General features: G+C 46.7%; 1 long non-coding RNA gene across 1 annotated transcript in view; it reads left to right on the top strand.

Moving 5' to 3' along the window:
* The window catches only part of LOC143982534 (uncharacterized), a 95,495-nt gene extending 71,135 nt beyond the window's left edge, over positions 1–24,360 (top strand). Inside the window, exon 3 of the long non-coding RNA XR_013274478.1 lies at positions 24,230–24,360. This is a non-coding gene — a long non-coding RNA (uncharacterized LOC143982534). The remainder of the gene's footprint in view (positions 1–24,229) is intronic.
* The last annotated feature ends 375 nt before the right edge of the window (positions 24,361–24,735 follow it).

Raw genomic sequence — 24,735 nt, 5'->3', positions numbered from 1 at the left:
GACCGCCGCACGACGATGTACGTCGACAGAATGGCACGGGCAGGCATATGGGCGTACATGTACGTCCCTGCCTTCCCGCGGGTGGGGGGCCCGATCGGGCCCCCCACCCGCCCCATGTTGATGAGGACAAGGGCCTCTTCCCGACAACCCTGGCCGTTGGTTGTCGGGGTCTGCGGGCGGGGGGCTTATCGGAATCCGGGAGCCCCCTTTAATAAGGGGGCCCCCGGATACCGGCCCCCCACCCTATGTGAATGAGTATGGGGTACAATGTACCCCTACCCATTCACCTGTAAAATAAAGTACAAAAAAAAACACAACACACAAGATAAAATAATTTATTGCACAGCTCCGGGGGTCTTCCGTCTTCGGGGGTCTTCTCGCCGAACTCCTCCGCTATCTTCTTGTAGCTCTTTTACTAGCGGAGGAGCCCGGCATTCTTCTTCGTCGCCGGCCTCTTCTCCCGACTTCGGGGGTCTTGTCCCCCTCTTCGGTTCTTCTGCCGGGCCACCGTGCCTTCTTATAGCTCTTTTACAGGCGGTGGCCCGGTCTTCTGTCGCCGCCGCCGCCTTCCGTTCTTCTTCTTCTTCTTCTTCTCCAGGAGATGTTGACTCGACGCTCTCTCCGGCCACAATGCCAGGGACGCACTGCGCGGCCACTTATATAGGGACAAGGGGCGGTGTCACATGGCTTTATGTCACATGGGTTGGTGTCACATGGTGATTTTTTTCGGCGTTGGGGTTCCCCTTTAAGTCCATACCAGGCGGCGGGGCCAGCGACGTTTCCTTTGCGGGCCCCACCTACCTGGAGACGCGCTCGAAATGAGCGGACTTTCCTCCGCGTGTGTGGGCGAGTCCGTTCATTTCAAAAGTAGGGCGGATAGTACGGTGTACGACTTAGTACACCGTATTAGTCCGCTCAAAAAGTGCCGTGTGTGGACAAGTAGCCCGTTCGGAAAGTCCGACGGAAAGTACGCCAGACTAAGTACGTCATACAGTTCGACCGTGTGTACGCGGCATTACAAAACACAACACACATAACTGCAGCGTTCGCAGAGTCAGGCTTGATCCCTGCGATCGCTAACAGTTTTTTTTGTAGCGTTTTGATACAGTCGCTGACAGCCTAGGTGCTTTTTTACCTGTGAGTCTCACTAGTGTACCCCTAAATTTAGGGGTGTCTACTTTCCAAAATGGGGTCATTTGGGGGGGGGTTTGTGCCATCTTGGCATTTTATGGCCTTCAAAACTGCGATAGGTAGTGAGGAGTAAAATCAAAAATGTACACCCTTAGAAATCCTGAAGGCAGTGCTTGGTTTTCGGGGCCCCGTACGCGGCTAGGCTCCCAAAAAATCCCACACATGTGGTATCCCCGTACTCAGGAGAAGTAGCAGAATTTATTTTGGGGTGTCATTTCACATATGCCCATGGCATGTGTGAGCAATATATCATTTAGTGACAACTTTGTGGAAAAAAAAAAAAGTTTGTAATATTCCCGCAACTTGTGGCAAAATATAAAATATTCCATGGACTCAACATGCCTCTCAGCAAATAGCTTGGGGTGTCTACTTTCTAAAATGGGGTCATTTGTGGGTGTTTTGTGCCATCTTGGCATTTTATGGCCTTCAAAACTGTAATAGGTAGTGAGGAGTGAAGTCAAAAATTTACGCCCTTAGAAAGCCTGAAGGTGGTGCTTGGTTTTCGGGGCCCCTTACGCGGCTAGACTCCCAAAAAGTCCCACATATGTGGTATCCCCGTACTCAGGAGAAGCAGCAGAATTTATTTTGGAGTGTCATTTCACATATGCCCATAGCATGTGTGAGCAATATATCATTTAGTGACAACTTTGTGAAAAAAAATTAAAAATAAATAAAAGTTTGTAATTTTCCCGCAACTTGTGGCAAAATATAAAATATTCCATGGACTCAACATGCCTCTCAGCAAATAGCTTGGGGTGTCTACTTTCTAAAATGGGGTCATTTGTGGGTGTTTTGTGCCATCTTGGCATTTTATGGCCTTCAAAACTGTGATAGGTAGTGAGGAGTGAAATTACAAATGTATGCCCTTAGAAATCCTGAAGGCGGTGCTTGGTTTTCGGGGCCCCGTACGCGGCTAGGCTTCCAAAAAGTCGACCACATGTGGTATCCCCGTACTCAGGAGAAGCAGCAGAATGTATTTTGGGGTACAATTCCACATATAACCATGGCATGTGTGAGCAATATATCATTTAGTGACAACTTTGTGTAAAAAAAAAAATTTTTTTTTTTGTCATTATTCAATCGCTTGAGGCAAAAAAATAAAATATTCAATGGGCTCAACATGCCTCTTATCAATTTCCTTAGGGTGTCTACTTTCCAAAATGGGGTCATTTGGGGGGGGGTTTGTACTGCCCTGCCATTTTAGCACCTCAAGAAATGAGAAAGGCCGTGTACACACGGGCGGACTGTTCGCCCAACTTTATCCGCTGAACAGTGTTTGGGCGGACAGTCCGCTCGTGTGTGGGCTTTCAGCGGACAGTTTCAGCGGACAGTTTGACGAACAAGGTTTTTTGGAATTTCCGAAAAACTGTCCGCTGAAACAGTCCGCTCGTGTGTAGGCTTGTTCGTCAAACTAAGTTCCGCGCATGCTCAGAAAGGTTTTACACGCCGAAAGTTATAATGCAGTGTATAGGACGTCGTATTTTTCGTCCCGTCGTACGCGCCGTTCACGTCATCGCGCACGGTTTCAGCAAACTGTTCGTCCGTCGTGTGTGGCCATGTCCGTCCATGCTAAGTTTGAGCGGACTGTTTGCCGAAACTGTTTGACGGACAAAGTTGGGCGAACAGTCCCCGCGTGTGTACGCGGCCATAGGCAGTCATAAACTAAAAGCTGCGTAAATTCCAGAAAACATACCTTAGTTTGTAGATGTGACAACTTTTGCGCAAACCAATAAATATACAGTTATTGACTTTTTTTTTTTACCAAAGACATGTGGCTGAATACATTTTGGCCTAAATGTATGACTAAAATTGAGTTTATTGGATTTTTCTAATAACAAAAAGTAGAAAATATCATTTTTTTTCAAAAATTGCGGTCTTTTTACGTTTATATCGCAAAAAATAAAAATCGCAGAGTCCGTCAAATACCTTTAAAAGAAAGCTCTATTTGTGGGAAAAAAAAGGACGCAAATTTTGTTTGGGTACAACATTGCATAACCGCGCAATTACCAGTTAAAGCAGCGCAGTGCCAAATTGTAAAAAGACCTCTGGTCATTGACCAGCAAAATGGTCCGGTCTGAAAGTGGTTAATGCAGCCGCAGCGGGAGCTCAGAGGAAACACTTCCTACTCTTTCATCTGCCAGGCCACGCCTCCTGCTCTCCAAGATTTAGACTGAGAGGTAATATTGTTATAAAAAAAAAAAAACACAGCAGAAATGGGAATGCTTCAAATTAAGCTGTATCCAAACACACTGCAAAATATATTTCCATAGGCAGTGCATTCAAAATGCTAACGTCCAAAGTTTAAAAAACTATAAATAATAATCAAAGAGCATTTAATAATATAAAAATGAAGGAACAATTATCATTTAAATGTTACAAAGAGCATGACAGAATATGTAAACAATAAACCAAGGTAATTTACAAGATAATTTAGAATTGGAGCCTGGAGGCTTGGCAACAGATGGCAGGTCACCAATGGCAGGTTTGGTGGCAGGCAGAAATGTGGAGGAGGCATGGACCCCATCGGCAAGCAACAAGGAGGAGGCATGGACACCATCGGCAGCCACCAACATGGAGGATGACTAGTCACCACCGGCAGGCGGCAACATGGAGGAGGACTGGACACCATTGGCAGGCAGCAACATGGAGGGGAACTGGACACCATAGGCAGGCGACATCCATAAGTATGGAGGACTGTATCTCGTCTACGGTAGTCAGCAATACATCAGGCTGGGCAGCCGGCACCGGATCAGCAGACTGTGCAGCAGGCACTGGATCAGTAGGCACAAGATCAGTAGGCAACAGTTGTAAGAGCAGGAGAAAAGTTATTTTACTTTTTATTTGGCTTAGATACTGGAGTCCTGCACATTGTTGCATTGTGCTGACCAGAGTGTACTGCTGATGGAGAGGTAGTAACAGTAATGGGGAGAATAGAGGGAAGAGTAACAGAGGTATAGGAAAAGGCTTGAGATGTTGCTATGCAGTGGCGGCTGGTGAAGTGTTATGAATGGGGGGCGCCAGACCCTGCCCTTCCTTTTTGACCCCTCCCACTTGGTGTTTCAGCAAAATAGTGGGCGTGGCTCTAAGGTGGTGTGGTTAGCGTCTGAGGTGAATGAGGGACAGAGGGAGAGGGATAGAGGGATAGAGGGACAGCAGGCCCAGATCCTACACAACAATAGAAATATGTGTATTCTAGAAAGTTTACCAATCAGCAGATAAAGATACTCCAAACACCTGGTGTTAGCACTTCAATCATCCTGGCACCATGATTGTTATGGTGTCAGAGTGATTGAAGCGCATTTTTTCTATTATTACATTGTAATATAAAATTAAATCATTCAACTCACCATAATGCAGAATCAGTGGGAGCCCTGAGCATGTCACTAGCCACTTTCGCTGCCACTAGATGCCATCAGTCGTCCCCAGCAGAGTCCGTCCTTACATCAGGTGCCCCAAGAGGAGTCCCTCCTTACATGCAGCCTGTGTCCCATCAAATGCAGCCTGTGTCACATAAAATGCATCCACACCAAATGCAGCCTGTGTCACATAAAATGCAGCCTGTGTCCCACCAAATGCAGCCTGCATCACATCAAATGCAGCCGGTGTCCCACCAAATGCAGCCTGCATCACATCAAATGCAGCCGGTGTCCCATCAAATGCAGTCTGTGTCACATCAAATGCAGCCTGTGTCACATCAAATGCAGCCTGTGTCACATTAAATGCAGCCAGTGTCCCACCAAACGCAGCCAGTGTCCCACCAAACGCAGTCAGTGTCCCATCAATCGCAGCCTGTGTCCCATCAAATGCAGCCTCTGTCCCATCAAATGCAGCCTGTGTCCCCCCAAATGCAGCCTGTCCCCCCCAAATGCAGCCTGTGTCCCACCAAATGCAGCCTCTGTCCCACCAAATGCAGCCTGCATCACATCAAATGCAGCCTGTGTCACATCAAATGCAGCCTGTGTCACATTAAATGCAGCCTGTGTCACATTAAATGCAGCCAGTGTCCCACCAAATGCAGCCAGTGTCCCACCAAACGCAGCCAGTGTCCCACCAAACGCAGCCAGTGTCCCATCAAACGCAGCCTCTGTCCCATCAAACGCAGCCTCTGTCCCATCAAATGCAGCCTCTGTCCCATCAAATGCAGCCAGTGTCCCACCAAACGCAGCCTGTATCCCATCAAACGCAGCCTCTGTCCCATAAAACGCAGCCTCTGTCCCATCAAATGCAGCCTCTGTCCCATCAAATGCAGCCCGTGTCCCCCCCAAATGCAGCCGGTGTCCCACCAAATGCCGCCTGTGTCCCACCAAATGCAGCCTCTGTCCCAACAAATGCAGCCTGTGTCCCCACAATGCAGCCTGCCTGTGTCCCATTAAATGCAGCCTGTGTCACTTCAAACCCCCCCTGTTCTCTGCACAGTGGTACTTACCTTGCTGTTGTCCTCTCCTGCGGTGTCTCCTTCCACTGGCAGCGGCGATGGAGCAGCATACTTCCTGTTTCCTCTCTCCCGGGCACAGTAGGAGAGAGAAAACAGGAAGTGACATCAAACTGAGATGTCAATCAAATTGCCCAGCTGTAGCAACATATACTACGAGCGACAGGCGGAAGGTACTTGGCACTTCAGAAATGCAGCCTGTGTCGCATCAAATGCATCCACACCAAATGTAGCCTGTGTCACATAAAATGCAGCCTGTGTCCCACCAAATGCAGCCTGTGTCCCACCAAATGCACCATGCGTCACATCAAATGCAGCCTGCGTCACATCAAATGCAGTCTGTGTCCCACCAAATGCAGCCAGTGTCTTCCCAAATCCAGCTTGTGTCCCCCCCAAATGCAGCATCTGTCCCACCAAATACAGCCAGTGTCCCACCAAACACAGCCTGTGTTCCACCAAATGCAGCCTCTGTCCCACAAAATGCAGCCTCTGTCCCACAAAATGCAGCCTGTGTCCCACCAAATGCAGCCTGTGTTCCACCAAATGCAGCCTGTGTCCTACCAAATGCAGCCTGTGTTTCACCAAATGCAGCCCCCGTCCCACCAAATGCAGCCTCCATCCCACCAAATGCAGCCCGTGTCCCCCCAAATGCAGCCTCTGTCCCACCAAATGCAGCCTGTGTCCCATCAAATGCAGCCTCTCTCCCACCAAATGCAGCCAGTGTCTCCCCCAAATGCAGCTTGTCCCCCCCCCAAATGCAGCATCTGTCCCACCAAATACAGCCAGTGTCCCACCAAACACAGCCTGTGTTCCACCAAATGCAGCCTGTGTCCCACCAAATGCAGCCTCTGTCCCACAGTCCCACAAAATGCTGCCTGTGTCCCACCAAATGCTGGCTGTGTCCTACCAAATGCAGCCTGTGTTCCACCAAATGCAGCCTGTGTTCCACCAAATGCAGCCTGTGTCCTACCAAATGCAGCCTGTGTTCCACCAAATGCAGCCTGTGTTCCACCAAATGCAGCCCCCGTCCCACCAAATGCAGCCTCCATCCCACCAAATGCAGCCCGTGTCCCCCAAATGCAGTCTCTGTCTCAACAAATGCAGCCTGTTCCCACCAAATGCAGCCTGCCTGTGTCCCATTAAATGCAGCCTGTGTCACTTCAACCCCCCCCCCCCGTTCTCTGCACAGCAGTACTTACCTTGCTGTTGTCCTCTCCTGCGGTGTCTCCTTCCACTGGCAGCGGCGATGGAGCAGCATACTTTCAGTTTCCTCTCTCCCGGGCACAGTAGGAGAGAGAAAACAGGAAGTGACATCAAACTGAGATGCCAATCAAACTGCCCAGCTGTAGCAATATATACTACGAGCGGTGGGCGGAAGGTACTTGGCACTTCAGAAATGCAGCCTGTGTCGCATTAAATGCATCCACACCAAATGTAGCCTGTGTCACATAAAATGCAGCCTGTGTCCCACCAAATGCAGCCTGTGTCCCACCAAATGCAGCCTGCGTCCCATCAAATGCAGCCTGCGTCCCATCAAATGCAGCCTGCGTCCCATCAAATGCAGCCTGTGTCACATCAAATGCAGCCTCTCTCCCACCAAACGCAGCTTGTGTCCCCCCCAAATGCAGCATCTGTCCCACCAAATACAGCCAGTGTCCCACCAAACGCAACCAGCGTCCTACCAAACACAGCCTGTGTTCCACCAAATGCAGCCTCTGTCCCACAAAATGCAGCCTCTGTCCCACAAAATGCAGCCTCTGTCCCACAAAATGCAACCTCTGTCCCACCAAATGCAGCCTCTGTCCCACCAAATGCAGCCCGTGTCCCCCCAAATGCAGCCCGTGTCCCCCAAAATGCAGCCTCTGTCCCATCAAATGCAGCCTGTGTCCCACCAAATGCAGCCGGCCTGTGTCCCATTAAATGCAGCCTGTGTCACTTCATACCCCCCCCGTTCTCAGCACAGCAGTACTTACCTTGCTGTTGTCCTCTCCTGCGGTGTCTCCTTCCACTGGCAGCGGCGATGGAGCAGCATACTTCCTGTTTCCTCTCTCCCGGGCACAGTAGGAGAGAGAAAACAGGAAGTGACATCAAACTGAGATGTCAATCAAATTGCCCAGCTGTAGCAATATATACTACGAGCGGCGGGCGGAAGGTACTTGGCACTTCAGAAATGCAGCCTGTGTCGCATTAAATGCATCCACACCAAATGTAGCCTGTGTCACATAAAATGCAGCCTCCATCCCGCCAAATGCAGCCTGTGTCCCACCAAATGCAGCCGGCGTCACATCAAATGCAGCCTGTGTCCCATCAAATGCAGCCTCTCTCCCACCAAATGCAGCCAGTCTCCCATCAAATGCAGCTTGTGTCCCCCCCAAATGCAGAATCTGCCCCACCAAATACAGCCAGTGTCCCACCAAATGCCGCCTCTGTCCCACCAAATGCAGCCTCTGTCCCACCAAATGCAGCCTTCGTACCACCAAATGCAGCCTCCGTCCCACCAAATGCAGCTTGTCCCCCCCCCCCCAAATGCAGCATCTGTCCCACCAAATACAGCCAGTGTCCCACCAAACACAGCCTGTGTTCCACCAAATGCAGCCTGTGTCCCACCAAATGCAGCCTGTGTCCCACCAAATGCAGCCTCTGTCCCACAGTCCCACAAAATGCTGCCTGTGTCCCACCAAATGCTGGCTGTGTCCCACCAAATGCAGCCTGTGTTCCACCAAATGCAGCCTGTGTTCCACCAAATGCAGCCTGTGTCCTACCAAATGCAGCCTGTGTTCCACCAAATGCAGCCTGTGTTCCACCAAATGCAGCCCCCGTCCCACCAAATGCAGCCTCCATCCCACCAAATGCAGCCCGTGTCCCCGAAATGCAGCCTCTGTCTCACCAAATGCAGCCTGTTCCCACCAAATGCAGCCTGCCTGTGTCCCATTAAATGCAGCCTGTGTCACTTCAACCCCCCCCCCCCCGTTCTCTGCACAGCAGTACTTACCTTGCTGTTGTCCTCTCCTGCGGTGTCTCCTTCCACTGGCAGCGGCGATGGAGCAGCATACTTCCTGTTTCCTCTCTCCCGGGCACAGTAGGAGAGAGAAAACAGGAAGTGACATCAAACTGAGATGTCAATCAAATTGCCCAGCTGTAGCAATATATACTATGAGCGGTGGGCGGAAGGTACTTGGCACTTCAGAAATGCAGCCTGTGTCGCATTAAATGCATCCACACCAAATGTAGCCTGTGTCACATAAAATGCAGCCTGTGTCCCACCAAATGCAGCCTGTGTCCCACCAAATGCAGCCTGCGTCCCATCAAATGCAGCCTGCGTCCCATCAAATGCAGCCTGCGTCCCATCAAATGCAGCCAGTGTCCCATCAAATGCAGCCAGTGTCACATCAAATGCAGCCTCTCTCCCACCAAATGCAGCTTGTGTCCCCCCCAAATGCAGCATCTGTCCCACCAAATACAGCCAGTGTCCCACCAAACGCAGCCAGCGTCCCACCAAACACAGCCTGTGTTCCACCAAATGCAGACTGTGTTCCACCAAATGCAGCCTCTGTCCCACAAAATGCAGCCTCTGTCCCACAAAATGCAGCCTCTGTCCCACAAAATGCAACCTCTGTCCCACCAAATGCAGCCTCTGTCCCACCAAATGCAGCCCGTGTCCCCCCAAATGCAGCCCGTGTCCCCCAAAATGCAGCCTCTGTCCCATCAAATGCAGCCTGTGTCCCACCAAATGCAGCCTGTGTCCCACCAAATGCAGCCGGCCTGTGTCCCATTAAATGCAGCCTGTGTCACTTCATACCCCCCCCCCCCCCCCGTTCTCAGCACAGCAGTACTTACCTTGCTGTTGTCCTCTCCTGCGGTGTCTCCTTCCACTGGAAGTGGCGATGGAGCAGCATACTTCCTGTTTCCTCTCTCCCGGGCACAGTAGGAGAGAGAAAACAGGAAGTGACATCAAACTGAGATGTCAATCAAATTGCCCAGCTGTAGCAATATATACTACGAGCGGCGGGCGGAAGGTACTTGGCACTTCAGAAATGCAGCCTGTGTCGCATTAAATGCATCCACACCAAATGTAGCCTGTGTCACATAAAATGCAGCCTCCATCCCGCCAAATGCAGCCTGTGTCCCACCAAATGCAGCCTGCGTCACATCAAATGCAGCCTGTGTCCCATCAAATGCAGCCTCTCTCCCACCAAATGCAGCCAGTCTCCCATCAAATGCAGCTTGTGTCCCCCCAAATGCAGCATCTGCCCCACCAAATACAGCCAGTGTCACACCAAACGCAGCCAGTGTCCCACCAAACGCAGCCAGTGTCCCACCAAATGCTGCCTCTGTCCCACCAAATGCAGCCTTCGTACCACCAAATGCAGCCTCCGTCCCACCAAATGCAGCCCGTGTCCCCCCAAATGCAGCCCGTGTCCCCCCAAATGCAGCCTTTGTCCCACCAAATGCAGCCTGTGTCCCACCAAATGCAGCCTGCCTGTGTCCCATTAAATGCAGCCTGTGTCACTTCAAACCCCCCCCCCCCCCCGTTCTCTGCACAGCAGTACTTACCTTGCTGTTGTCCTCTCCTGCGGTGTCTCCTTCCACTGGCAGCGGCGATGGAGCAGCATACTTCCTGTTTCCTCTCTCCCGGGCACAGTAGGAGAGAGAAAACAGGAAGTGACATCAAACTGATATGTCAATCAAATTGCCCAGCTGTAGCAATATATACTACGAGCGACGGGCCTAAGGTACTTGGCACTTCAGAAAGCGTCCCCACGGTGGGCTAAACGCCCACAAATGAAGCGCCATGTCTGCAGTCTCGTTGTAGATGGGTAATGGTACTGCAGGGGAAGCCTTCAATGGATTGCATATAGAGGAAGTGTGATTACTGGTGGCAGGATACTGATCTACAGAAAGTAAAGAACGCTCAGTATCAGCTGTGGTTGTTAAGGGTAACAGAGGAAGAGATTCTTGATTTTTAGAAGCAGATCTGATCTTATGTGACTCATCTTGCACTGGGGATATGATCTTTGACCAAGCTTGTAGCAGTGGTTGAACTAAAGTCAGTTTTTTTCTCCCTTGCTCACATCGCTCAGTTAATGAGTGCACAGCAGCAATACAACAACACCTGTTGTGAATAGGCTTAATACTGCTGAACAAAAGAATCTGCACAATGTTCCAGCAACCATCAAGAAAATCCAACCTGGTGCATAGTAAATTGGGGGGTGAAAACATCATGGTCCTGAGAGATAACCGGAAATAATAGCTCAGAACAGACCTGAATCAAAGGTTCAGGTACTTTGCTAAGGGAGAATCTGCCCTCAACAGCTAACACATGTGCTGTCAGAATTCTCCCTTAAAGCTCCTCCACAGTGAGATCCTGCCACATGAAGCGACAATAATTTTTATCTGCTTCTACTGCGAGCTGCACATGAGAGATTATCTTTACCCTTAAGCCCCATACACACTATTAGATTTTCTGCCGATTTTTTCCTTCAGATTTAACAAAACCATATAATATGAGGTCAAACCTTAGGAGTTTCAATGTGTATGCAATCAGGCAGGCCCTTGCACTACATGGATTTGGTAAATCTGAAGGAAAAAATCAGCAGAAAATCTGATAGTGTGTATGGGGCTTAAGCCTCCTGACAAGGCAAAACAAAAAGCTAAAAGCAACTGTCTCTCAGTTCCCAAGTTCAAGATATCTAGTCTTTGGTGGGCGTCACAATTATGTTAAGTTTCTCCAGCAAGGAGACCAGACATGTAGCTGCACAAGGGAACTGAGACCAAACCAACAAAGTATATACAAGTGAGATTTATTAACAGGGAACACAGCAAACAGTAAACACAGCAAACAGTGAACATGAACGACCCCAACCACAAGAACCAAACCCCACTGACAAGAACTGTTGAAGCAAACAACTAATTATATACAAAATGTATCCAGGGACAAGGGTACAGGGAATGCAAGGTTGCAGGGAAGGGGAAATCTTGACAGGGTATTTGAACAGGAACAAGGCAGAAGGAGGTGGGAACAAGGCAGAGAGGTATAGGCTGGATCAGGCTAGGCATCAGGCACAACCGGCAGCAAGGAAGGCACCAGAATCGTAACGTCTCGGGGAAGGGAGGAGCAGCCTTAAGTAGCCCCCCGTTCAGCTGAACACTAATGTCACTAATTAGTACAGCCTACTTGCTCCTTCTGGTGGACACTGGAGCTGCAGCAAACAGCCCAGAACAGCACAGTGCCACCAGCAGGTGAACTCCATCCTAACACATTTCCATAGTCAGAAAGATACTAGAGAGTTTAATAACACACCACATAAAACAACTGGGGGAAATCAATGGTGGAGAAGGATCTGGGGGTTTCGGTAGATCTCAAGCAGGGTCGGACTGGGAATAAAAACCAGCCCTGGAAATAATTTCATACCAGCCCCATAGGATTTTTATACCAGCCCAACAGAATCTACAGTATCGGGTCTTCAGTCTCTAACCATCTCTTGTAATATGCCTGCAGCCTCTGACATCTCCTGTACCATGCCCACAGCCTCTGACTTCTTGACATCTCCTGTACCATGCCCACAGCCTCTGACCGTCTCCTGTAATAAGCCCACAGCCTCTGACCATCTCCTGTATATTAAAAATAATGTCATTATTTTTTTGTTCATAAAAGGGAAAACCATGCATTTTAAAGCACATTTGAAGAGCGTATTATATATGGATAAGACAGATATGAAAGCACATAGGGCTAGGGATATATAGATATATATATATAAAACAGCTAATTTCAGTTAAATGTAGTAAAAGTGAAGTAATCATCAAGGGGGACACCTGGGACTCTGGGAATGTGAGGGGGGAGGAGGACACTGGTGACCAGAGACCACATTCTGCAGAAAATACACTAAGGTAAGAAGAGGGGTTACTAATACTAAAACTCCTGCTGTGTCACGGAGCTGTGAAATGTTCGGCAGCGCTATGACAAAAGTCCCGCCCTCCTCCTAGACCAGCTCATGTGATAGACAGAACACTGTATCTATCACATTTAACACTGAGCTCCGTGACACAGCGGCCTCCCACACGCTCACAAGTAGGGGGGAGGAGGAGGAGGAGGGAGGGGAGCACTGCCACAGCATAGATCAAAGTGGCCCAAGGGCAGGCAGCCTACTAAATGTCCCGGTATCCCGGTAGGCCAGTCCGGCCTTGATCACAAGCTCAATAATAGAATGCGATGCCAAACTGCGGTTACCAAAGTGAGCAAAGTCCTTTCTTGTATTAAGAGAGGTATAGACTCCAGAGAGACAGATATCATTTTGCCCCTGTACAAATCATTAGTAAGACCGCATCTAGAATATGCAGTTCGGTTTTGAGCACCAGTTCTCAAAAAAGAGAATTAGAGAGTGCAGAGAAGGGCAACCAAACTAATAAGAGGCATGGAGGAGCTCAGCTATGAGGAAATATTAGAGGGGGGGGGGGTAAAGTCAACATGTACAAATACATAAGTGGTCCATATAGTGAACTTGGTGTTGAGTTCACTTTAAGATCATCACAGAGGACAAGGGGGCAATCTTTACGTTGTAGAGGGTCAGCCTGGGGCAGGGTTGAGAGGGGTTAATTGAAGAAGGCAGGTACTTTCCCTTCAGGCCTGCTTATTATCAGGTGTGCTGAAAGTGTCAGTGTGGAGTTGTGGAGTTGTTGAGTAGGAGAGAGAGACCCAGCAGCACACTGTGTGGAAACATCCATTGCTGGAAGGTGTACCTGCTGGGTGAGCTTAAACCACAAAAAGACTTTAGCTGTGTTTGGAGCTATGAACTGTTACCTCTAAGCCTGTGGGCTGATGAACTGTGAGCTGTACCTGTGTGCACACCCGTGTGATAAGACAAGCCTGTCTGATCTTATGTTTTGTTTTGCTGAATAAAAGACAATTTTATTTTACTGTACTGCCTCTGAGCCAGCTCTTCACCCATTTGATCCCCTACAATTGGTGGAGCGTGCATCGGGCAATTTGAGGGGTCCAGTCTAATCCCATGTCCTGGGTTAAAGCTGCACAGACAGTGAAATCTTCTGAACAAGCCATGGAGGGTGTGGTTAAGCAGCTGGTACTGGTTAATACACAAGCGCAGGCCCGCCATCAGGAGGCCCTGGTACAAGCACAGGCCTGCTATCAGGAAGCACAGGTTCAGCAGGAGCAGATCCTGGTGCAGACAGTCGCTGTACAACAGGAAACAAATCGCTTACTGAGTGAACAGATAGCGGAATTAAAAAAGATGGTGACCCAGCAGGCTGAAATGACGAAAGATGACCCCGCTGTAAAGAGTGACCCCCGGAAGGCAGTGCAGCGGACCCTGCAAAAGATGATGGCCTTAGACAATGTGGAAGCATACCTAGCTTTGTTTGAGCGGGTTGCAGCAAGGGAGGGTCTGCCTGATAAAGACTGGGAAAATGTCCTTTCCTGACCGCAGACCCCCAACAAGCGTACTGTGACTTGGCCCCAGAATCAGCACGTGATTATAAGCTCCTGAAAGAAGAAATCCTAGCAAGGCTGGGAGTGACTGTCGCTTTAAGGGCGAACCGAGTCCATGGCTGGTGCTTTGACAAGGCTAAGCCTGCCCGTGCGCAACTCTACCACCTGATGCATTTGTTCCAAGATTGGCTGAGACCTGAGGAAAAGACACCCACTCAGATTGTGGAAAGAGTCGCACTCGATCCTTTCCTGCATGGACTACCCAGGGAGCTCCACCGATGGGTGCCTCACTCCGAGCCTCAGTCACTGGATGAGATGGCTACAGCTGTTGAGCGCTACAGTTGTGCAGAAAAGTTCCAGGAGAGTACCTCTGTCACAAGAGAGCTGGCCCATTTCAAAGAAGTGCGTTCCAGCACCAGGGTGCCTCCCGGTGATCGCATAGTGGCTGCTCGGAGGGATAATACAACTGCCAAGAGCACCACAGGACCTAAGCTTCCAGGGAACCAACAGGGGGAACCCCATGAGGTTCGCTGTTGGTCCTGCCATCAACTGGGTCATCTGACGGCCCAGTGCCCAAGTCGGGAAGAACCAATGGAGTGCGACATGGGTCACGGTCGCTCCATGTATATCCATGCATTGTGTGCTGCAACCAACCTAAATCCACATGAGTGTGTGTGGTGCGGGTCAATGGACAGGAGGTGGTAGTACTCCTTGACTCTGGGAGTGTCGTTACCCTGCTCTGATCAGACGGGTTGCCAAGAAAGCTGGTACCAAGGGAACAGGTTGGGGTCATCTGTGTGCATGGTGATGTTAAAAACTATCCGGTGGCCCGTGTGACCCTGTGTACACCAGCAGGAACGGTTAAACTAAAAGTGGGGGTGGTCCCGGGACTACCTCATGATTTACTAATCGGGCGAGACTGGCCCATGTTTTGGGACTTGTATGAGCAAAAGCTCAAAGGTTTGGGGTTTTCCCCCAAAAAGCAAGAACCCACAGAGGTGGTGAATAATACTGTGTTGCAGGAGGTTGTTACTAAGGATCAGTACCAGGTTGCTGAACCTGCAGAAAGTGAGCCCGGTCCCCTGGAGGTGTTTGCGGGATTGGAAGCAGAAAGTACCTCCTCTGAGCCAGAAATGTCAGATCTCGGGGGACTCCGGGAAGATTTCCTTAGTGCTCAGATGAGGCACCCCACTTTGATCCCTGCCAGTGAACAGGCCACAGTCTTAAACGGTGAACCACAGCACCCTGGGGCGGATGTGAAGTTCCCCCATTTTGCTGTGAATCATGACTTGTTGTACCAAGTAACTAAGGTCAATCAAGAAGTGTTGGAACAACTGGTGGTACCTAAACCTTTTAGGTCTAAGGTGTTGCATTTGGCTCATAGTCATGTACTTGGGGGTCACCTTGGTGCGGCTAAAACTCAGGAACGGGTTTTACAGCTCTTTTTTTTGGCCCGGTGTATATCGAGAAATTAAGGACTATTGTGAGTCCTGCCCTACCTGTCAAAGAACCGCTCCAATACCCCATTTTCTCAGTCCGCTGGTACCCCTTCCCTTTGATCGCATAGCCATGGACTTGGTGGGCCCCTTACCTAAGTCAGCTAGAGGACACCAATACATTCTCCTCGACTATGCCACCAGGTATCCGGAATCGGTCCCTTGCTCATCTAAGGTCATTGTATGGGAGTTGTTTCAGATGTTCATGAGAACAGGGCTCCCATCAAAGATCTTGACCGACCAAGGTACCCCGTTCATGTTAAAAGTGATGAAGGAACTCTGTAACCTGTTTAAGATTAAACACTTGCGGACATCAGTGTATCACCCACAAACTGATGGGTTAGTGGAGCGGTTCAACAAAACCTTAAAGGGAATGCTAAAGAAAGCAGTTGAGGAGGATGGTCGGGATTGGAATTGCTTGTTGCCTCCCTTGTTGTTTGCCATAAGAGAGGTACCCCATGCCTCCATGCAGTTCTCCCCCTTTGAGCTGGTTTATGGGAGACCCCCCCGTTGACTACTGGATATAATTAAAGAGACGTGGGAACAGGAAGCTTCCCCGTATCGGAGTGTGGTAGAACACGTGTCTCAAATGCAGGACCGAATAACAAAAGTCATGCCCATAGTACGGGAACATTTGTAGGCTGCGCAAAATGCCCAGAGTCGGGTATACAACCGATCTGCCAAGATTAGAGAGTTTAAACCTGGGGATCGAGTGCTGGTCTTAGTGCCTACTGTCGAGAATAAGTTTCTCGCCATGTGGCAAGGACCCTTTGAGATAGTTGAGAGGGTGGGCAAGGTCAACTATAAAGTCCATCAGCCCACCAAACGTAAACCCTACCAGATTTACCACGTCAACTTGATCAAACCATGGAAAGATAGACAGGTTTTGACAGTCAGTCAGAAAGTCCCGGAAGACCCTGATGCTCAGATTAAGAAGGTAGGGATTGCAGAGACTCTCTCCCCTTCTCAAAAACAGGAGTCCTGGGAGTTTTTGCAGAGAAATCAAGACATTTTTTCAAACCTACCGGGCCTAACCTCGGTAATTGAACATAATGTCATTACAGACCCTGGCATTCGAGTAAACCTCAAGCCCTATGAAGTCTCCAAGCCAGATGCGTATCCCATGCCCCGGGTTGATGAATTAATCGAGAGATTAGGACCGGCCCGGTACATCACCACTCTTGACTTGACCAAGGGATACTGGCAGATCCCACTTTCCCCAGAGGCTAAAGAAAAAACTGCATTTGCCACACCTGAGGGCTTATGGCAGTATACACGAATGCCATTCGTGTTACATGGGGCCCCAGCCACTTTCCAGAGGGCCATGAACTTTGTCCTGAGACCTCATAAGGAATTCTCAGGAGCCTATCTTGATGACATTGTCATCTTTAGTAAAGACTGGGAGAGTCACTTACCGAAGGTCCAGTTGGTCTTGGATGCCCTCCGAAGGGTGGGGTTCACAGTGAACCCGGAAAAGAGCAAGATTGGGTTGGAGGAGGCCCGCTACCTAGGGTATGTTGTAGGCAGGGGTGTGATTAAGCCCCAACTAAACAAGGTGGAGGCTATTCAGAAATGGCCCAGTCCACTCACAAAGAAACAAGTGCGTTCTTTCCTTGGCATTGTGGGCTATTATAGGAGGTTTGTCCCCAACTTTGCCAGTCTAGCAGCACCTCTGACTGATCTCACCAAGGGAAAGAACGCAACTGTCGTTCAGTGGAGTGCAGAAGCAGAAGCAGTGTTCTACTGGTTGAAGCAAGCTTTGTGCCAGGAACCAGTGCTGGTCGCTCCGACTTCCAAAAAGAGTTCCTGGTACAAACAGATGCCTCAAAATTGGGTCTGGGTGCAGTACTGTCCCAGATGATTGGGGGCAATGAGCACCCTGTTGTGTACTTGAGCCAGAAGCTCACACCAGCTGAGAGGAACTATTCCATTGTGGAAAGGGAGTGTCTTGCAATAAAATGGGCTTTGGAGACACTCGGCTACTACTTGTTGGGCCGACCGTTCAAGTTCAGATAGTTTCAGATCATGCTCCCCTTAAGTGGATGGCCCAAAGTAAAGATAAAAACTCCAGAATCACCCGGTGGTTCCTTGCTCTACAGGACTTCAGTTTTGTAGTGGTACATAGACCGGGAAAGGTACATCAGAATGCGGATGCCCTTTCCGGGGTCTACTGCCACTGGAGTTGTGGTGTCCAGACCCCTGACCTGGAACAGAGGGGGGGTATTTAGGGGGTCAGCCTGGGGCAGGGTTGAGAGGGGGTTAATTGAAGAAGGCAGGTACTTACCCTTTAGGCCTGCTTATTATCAGGTGTGCTGAAAGTGTCAGTGTGGAGTTGTTGAGTAGGAGAGAGAGACACAGCAGCACGCTGTGTGGAAACATCCATTGCTGGAAGGTGTACCTGCTGGGTGAGCTTAAACCACAAAAAGACTTTAGCTGTGTTTGGAGCTATGAACTGTTACCTCTAAGCCTGTAGGCTGATGAACTGTGAGCTGTACCTGTGTGCACACCCGTGTGATAAGGCAAGCCTGTCTGATCTTATGTTTTGTTTTGCTGAATAAAAGCCAATTTTATTTTACTGGACTGTCTCTGAGCCAGCTCTTCACCCCTCTGATCCCCTACAACGTTTAGAGGAAAAAAGATTTCATCTCCAAATACGGAAAGGTTTCTTCACAGTAAGAGCTGTGAAAATTTGGAATAGACTCCCTCTAGGGGTGGTTCTGGCGAGATCAGTAGATTGCTTTAACCACTTAAGGACCAGCCGCCGCAGTTATACAGAGGCAGGTTAGCTCCCCAGGGCAAATCGACTTTATGGTATGTCAGCCACCTTAAGAGCTGTAGGGTGCACATACACGCCAGCGGCGCGATGCCGGAGCCGATGCACGTGGCCAGCTGTTGCGATGTCCGCCGTTCAACCCACGATCGCTCCTGACAGAGAGAGAATGGAGATCTGTCAATGTAAGCAATGTAACTTCTTGATCGCCCCCTAGTGTTAACCCTTTCCCTGCCAGTGGCATTTATACAGTAATCAGTGGCTATTTTTAGCTCTGATCACTGTATAAATGTCAATGGTCCCAAAAAAGTGTCAAAAGTGTCCGATCTGTAAGCCGCAATGCTGCAGTGTCACTAGAAATAAAATAAAAATGGCATAAGTCTATTACTTATTTTGTTGACACTATAACTTTTGCACAAATATGTAGAAGAATATATATTGGCCTCAACTGATGAAGATTTTTTTTTATATTTTTTTTTTTTTAATTTTTTGTTTATAGCGTAAAAAATAAAAACCGCAGAGGTGATCAAATATCACCAAAATAAATCTCTATTTCTGAGAAAAAAAGGATGTAAATTTTGTTTGGGTACAGCGTTGCAGGACCGTGCAATTGTCAGTTAAAGTGATACAGGGCCGTATCGCAAAAAATGGCCTGGTCATTAAGGGGGCAAGTGGTTAAAAAAAGGCCTGGATACTTTCCTAAATGTAAATTGGGACTCCTACTGTAGCAGTGTTTTTATGGAATAAGCGCTTGATTCTTTGTTCATATGTAAGTTCACTACCTTTTTTATTAAATTTTCTCTTAAACGGAATTACACTATTGTGGCCCTCATTTCTCTTTGTATGGGTTCAACAATTTGAGTTGGATTTTATCGCTGAAGATTTGACAATTGTTTTGGGTACTGGAATGGATTAGTCCGATCCGAAACTTCCCTGGAGAGTTTGTCTTTGAAAAATTTGCATACGAGTGCACAAGCCTTTACGATCCTTCGAATGTATATTCGCTTGGATCTAATACATCTGGTAAGCTGATATCGTAAATGGTGATGGGAATACCACAAGGTGTCTGCATGTTAGTCTCATATAAAGAAGGTGGATGGTGATTTTTACTTCACGTTTGGATTGGATCAATATCTACTAAGAGACTTTTTTCCTTTGGACTTTTTTTTATCACTATATTTTTTACACTAATGAATTATGCACATAAGGTGTATCTTTTGTATGTTATATAATTTTGGGTTTAATGTCTGGTTAAACATTATGTGATCACTGATTGATATACGTAAGGTCACTTTTTCTTTCTTTTTTAGCGCTACACTATATTTTAATATTTGCAAATGATTCACTGTTTTATATCCTTGTGATTGTGTTAGCAGCTTTATTTTTGGGTTTTTCTGGGATAGCGCAGTGTTACTTGGTATTAACGTTTTTGACTATAGGGTAAAGTTAATCTGATTGCCTTTCGGAGGATAAGGAAGACATTTTTTCCCCTGCTGTAGCAAATTGCCTTGCTGGGGTTTTTTGCTTTCCTCTGGATCAACTGTGGATGAAGGATTGTGTATATGGGATTGTATTCTTTTATTTATTTTTTTGGTTGAACTGGATGGACTTTTTTCAACCCGACTAACTATGTAACTATGTAGCTTACTATACCTTACCAGACCTTTACCTTCACTATCTACACTTACTCACTGTTCCCTTCCCAATTCACATAATTATCCACACTCCTCCCCCTTGTTTGCAGAACTGGGTGCGCTTTGCAACATGCTTGCACACTCCCACGTGGTGGTGTGTCAGAGGTATCCTTGGCTTTAGTTTTTTATGCATCTGACTCCTGATGATTGGTTGAAAGCCAAGAAACGCGTTGAGTTACCAACTAATGGATGCTCCAACAAACCCATTTTATTCCTAATAATTGTATTGTGTTCTGACTTCTGTATCAATTGTACCAATTATGTATATTATTAGATTTTTTTCCATGTTAACTGTATCATGTCCAGTGTTTAATCATATTAAATATATTTTTTATATGAATACTACTATGTATATCCTTAGTGATTACACTATTCAGTTTATATTATTGCATATTGATATTTTTTACTAGTATGGACTATTGATTTGATATTGTGTCTTTATACAAAAAATATCATTTATCCCTTAACAAACACTTTCTAAGATTAGTTTTGAACTTTCCTCCAGTTAGTTTGAGGTCATGTCTCTGTGTTCTTGATTTTGGTTTCATATTAAAAAACTGCCCTCCTGAACCTTATTCACCCCCTTAATGTATTTAAAGGTTTCAGTCATGCCTCCCTTTTCCCTTCTTTCCTCCAGACTGTGCATATTAAGTTCCTGAAGTCGCTCTCAATATCTTTTATTCCCCCGACCATTCACCATTTTTGTTACCAGTCTCTGGACTCGTTCTATTGTATAAATATATTTTTGTAAGAGAGGTCTCCAGAATTGGACACAGTATTCTAAATGAGGACCCACTAAAGATCTATATAGGGGGAATCGGAACCTTCTTCCTCCTGCTGGTGATCCCTCTAGTGATGCATCCTAGAATTCTTTTTGCTTTTCCATCTGCCTGGTCACACTGTTTGCTCCTTTTGCAATAAGTTCCCCCAAATGTTTTCCTCTGTAGTGCTTGCCAACACTGTATCCCCAATGTTGTGATCCCTTTGGCTCCTACGGGAGTAGCCTTACATCTCTATTTGTTGAAAGCAAGCGTTCTTAGCTTGAAAAACATAAACTAAAGCAGCAAGCACATGTCCTTACAGGGACTGTAAGTTGCAATATATTATATACAGTACATTGCATTTTTGTCTTTTTGTCTGTGGGTTTTATCCTTTAACTTTAGCCTTTCTTGTTAAAAGCTCAACCAAGCTATTCCAAAAATGTCTTATTAAGCAATAAAGTGTGAATTGGGCAGTAAGGTTGCCCTTGTATGGGCATTAAGATCTGTGATCGCAGTCATGTACCAACTTTGTCAGCTGTAATTGGCAGTGGAAATCTATTATTCTTTAGGATGAATAGAGCATTGTGCAGGAAACAACATGAGTAAGCAAAGGTCTGAGCATCTGCAAACACAAAATTCATGCACAAAGTGCACCAATATAAGTTCAGCCTGTTGCAATGTAGGCACTAATCAACAAGTATCTTACATTTTTTAAAACAATTAAAGTTGAAATCTGATGGGGTGGTATGGATTATTGAACACGTCTCTCTGCACTGTCATGTTTAGGAACGTATACTTAAACTAGCATACACATTTAGAGATGGATGGGTGAATTACCCTGTAGGGAGATTGCATTCTGACACCAACACCCACCACTGTCATTATACACTGGTCAGCGACTGCAGCTGATGATTTGCAGCAGGTCTCTGACAAAAGTCAATCAAACGAACAACTTCTATCTAGCAGTGACAGCCACACACTGATCAAAATAAGCTAGTCCATACTGAATGTGTAGGTTGTCATTGCTGAGCTTATGAAAATCCTGCATGGCTGACTTTCTCTAGCTTCAGTACTTTTGGAGTCACAAACCCTTGACAAGTACGCAGATCAGGGGTTCTGACTTCACTTGCTGCATGCTTGTTCTTTTCAGTGACTTAAGAAGTATTGAAAGCAGTGAAAACCAGGGACAAGTAACTATTGGAAGCATGTCAACCTTAGTAGCCCACATAAATCTTTTATGACAGGTATACTTTAAAGTGCCAATTTAACATGAAAAAATGTAGGAGTGACCTGTATTCCAGTTCCATTACATCCAAGAAAAATAAGTCAGTGGTTATTTAGTATAATATTAAAGAATACACGGTAGGAAAAATAAATTGCAATCCAATACAGTCTGCAGTAATACATTAAATATTACAGAACTTTATTTGTGAATCACAGTCATCCTATACAGTGCACTTCATATGTTCTTATGCATATCTATTTCTTTCTAACCACAAAAAACTGTCCATTCTGAACTACTAACAGCCTAATGCCATCATTTACTGTTATTGCCTTTATTCTGGTGGTAGCTGTCCTGAAAGTTTTTATTTAACTGCTTTTAGACTTACCAGTATTCACTGCTTCTCAGTCTCCTCTCTTCTTCTTCTTCTTCTTCATCTATTTCCTTTAAATGCCAATATTTTGATTTCTGTCTTTCCGTTCCTGTTTCGCCCTCCCTCCCTATGGTTGTCTGACTCATGGATCTCTGCCTCCCCCTACACCTTTTTGTTACAATTACTTAATTTTGTGCAGACTATTCCAATTTACTCCCCTTTACACATACCTTCAAGCCTCCTGGATCCCTTTTCCGTCCTTCACTTTTTCTATAGCTTTCTGTGCTTTGCCTAGCTTTCACTGCTTGCTCTTCTCTCACTCCTTGGTTTGGAAGCCTCTCTGGAGTATGTCTGTGAGTTTTCTCTCTGGGGACAATGTGGGAGTTTATGTGGCTGTAATAAGCAGGTTCTAAGAGAGCGATCCATAAATAAATGCTTGTATTTACAATTTTAAGGTGCTATTTAAAACCTTGCCTCAAGACTTAAGTCTACTTTTCAATCACACAAAACAAGTGGTGCTTTTTGTTCCCGATAAGCCAAAATCTTACCAAAACAGGATCATATGCTCAACTTTAATTCAATATTTTATTAAATGAAGTTTTGTTTCCTTTCACATAAAAATGTTGATGTTCTTGCAAATAGGTTTACTTTGATAAAAAAATTTAACATCATCTATTGCAAATTACACAGATAAGTATTATATATGATAGGCTATATGAGATATATGATATATATATATATATATATATATATATATATCCACAAGCTTTTATATATCTTTCCTATATTATTTTGTTTTTATTTTCAGTCCCTGATCCCTAAATCTGCCCCTCAACCTTGCCCCCAATACCTAAAATTAACCCAGCCCTGAAAATGAATCCTTAACAGCTAAATTAGTTAGCCCCATCTTTCTGGCCATGTTATATTTCATACCCATATTTAGGGTGTAACATGAAACGTAATCAGAGTCTGCAGCCCCCAAACTCAAACCACCCCCCAACCTTACAAGAGGCAGGGGTTCTTATCCCTGTCAGCTCCTATCAAATTTAAATTTGGCACAGATGTGCGTGGCTCTGCCTGCACAGCTGCATCATTCATTCAGAGGAAATTGTGAGACAGAGGGACTCGTAGTTCTCAATGGAACACAAGTGTAGTGATGTAATTGCACTCGTAGTCTATTGACTCAATACGGACCAGCAGCTGCATAGAGAGTCTGCAGGACCCTGTGTATTGCACCTTCGATCCACCGATCACGGCTTTCCAGACTCTTCCAGACTTTTTATTTTTTTTCAAAAAAGTGGATTTAGCCTTTGATATTTAACCTAAAGAGACTCTGTCACAGGAAAAAAGAGGAAGCTACTGCAGGCGTGATGTGCAGGCACCTCCTATCATAGTTGGTTTTAACAGGCAAAGCCCATGCATTTCCAAAATATGATAAAGCTTGCCATTATTCCTTACTCTCATATATTAATATTGATCCATCACTATGATGGGCAGCCTCTCTGGCCAATTGGAATGTACAGAAATGTACAGGAGGTAGGAAGGGGCTATCAGAAAGTATCAAACCTTTGTCTGTCAGAATGGCCAGAGATTTGGCTGTGACAAGAAGATCTGAGAAGCTGCTGCAGACACATTACCAATTGGTGTACACACTTCATACCTGCAGCAGTTTGCCCCCTTCCCCTCCAGTGACAGAACCCTTACCTAACACTTAATTAATCCTGAAAAATACACTGTCACCTTGTCTATGCAGCACAAAGTGAAGGTGTCTCTGTAAAATTTCCACCCACTGAGCGTATTATACTCACCTTGCCTTTGCTTCTTTTCTGCTTTTTTCTTTGTCACAGCTGGCGACACTACCCGACACTCTATGGCACTTCTATCCAGGCCAGCGCCCAGTTCCACTGGGTTTGCCAACCCCACTGATTTCACTACCAGAGGAGAATGGCCTACAAGGCAATGAAGGGGCACAGGAAAAGTGAGTACCAAGGGTTTGGGGGAGGTGTTTTGCAGAAACATTGGCAATTTTTAACACTTAACCCTAAAATGTAACCTGACACTTAACCCAGTAAATGTTAACAATTTATTGAAGACTTATGCCCCGTACACATGGTCGGACTTTCCGACAGAATATGTGCAATCGGATCGTGTTGTCGGAAAATCCGATTGTGTGTGGGCTCCATTGGACTTTTTCCATTGGAATTATTTTCCGACAACAAAATCCAAACGTTTAAATTCAGATCATGTGTAGACAATTCCGACGGACAAAGTGGCACGCATGCTCAGAATAAATTATGAAATGAAAGCTATTGGCTACTGGCCCGTTTATAGTCCCATTGTACGTGTTGTACAT

This window comes from Lithobates pipiens, unplaced genomic scaffold (assembly GCF_037356315.1).
Source record: "Lithobates pipiens isolate NorthernLeopardFrog02 unplaced genomic scaffold, aLitPip1_a1.2 Scaffold_16, whole genome shotgun sequence".
NCBI classification, from domain to species: domain Eukaryota; kingdom Metazoa; phylum Chordata; class Amphibia; order Anura; family Ranidae; genus Lithobates; species Lithobates pipiens.
This window is presented reverse-complemented; position numbering and strand designations above follow the sequence as displayed.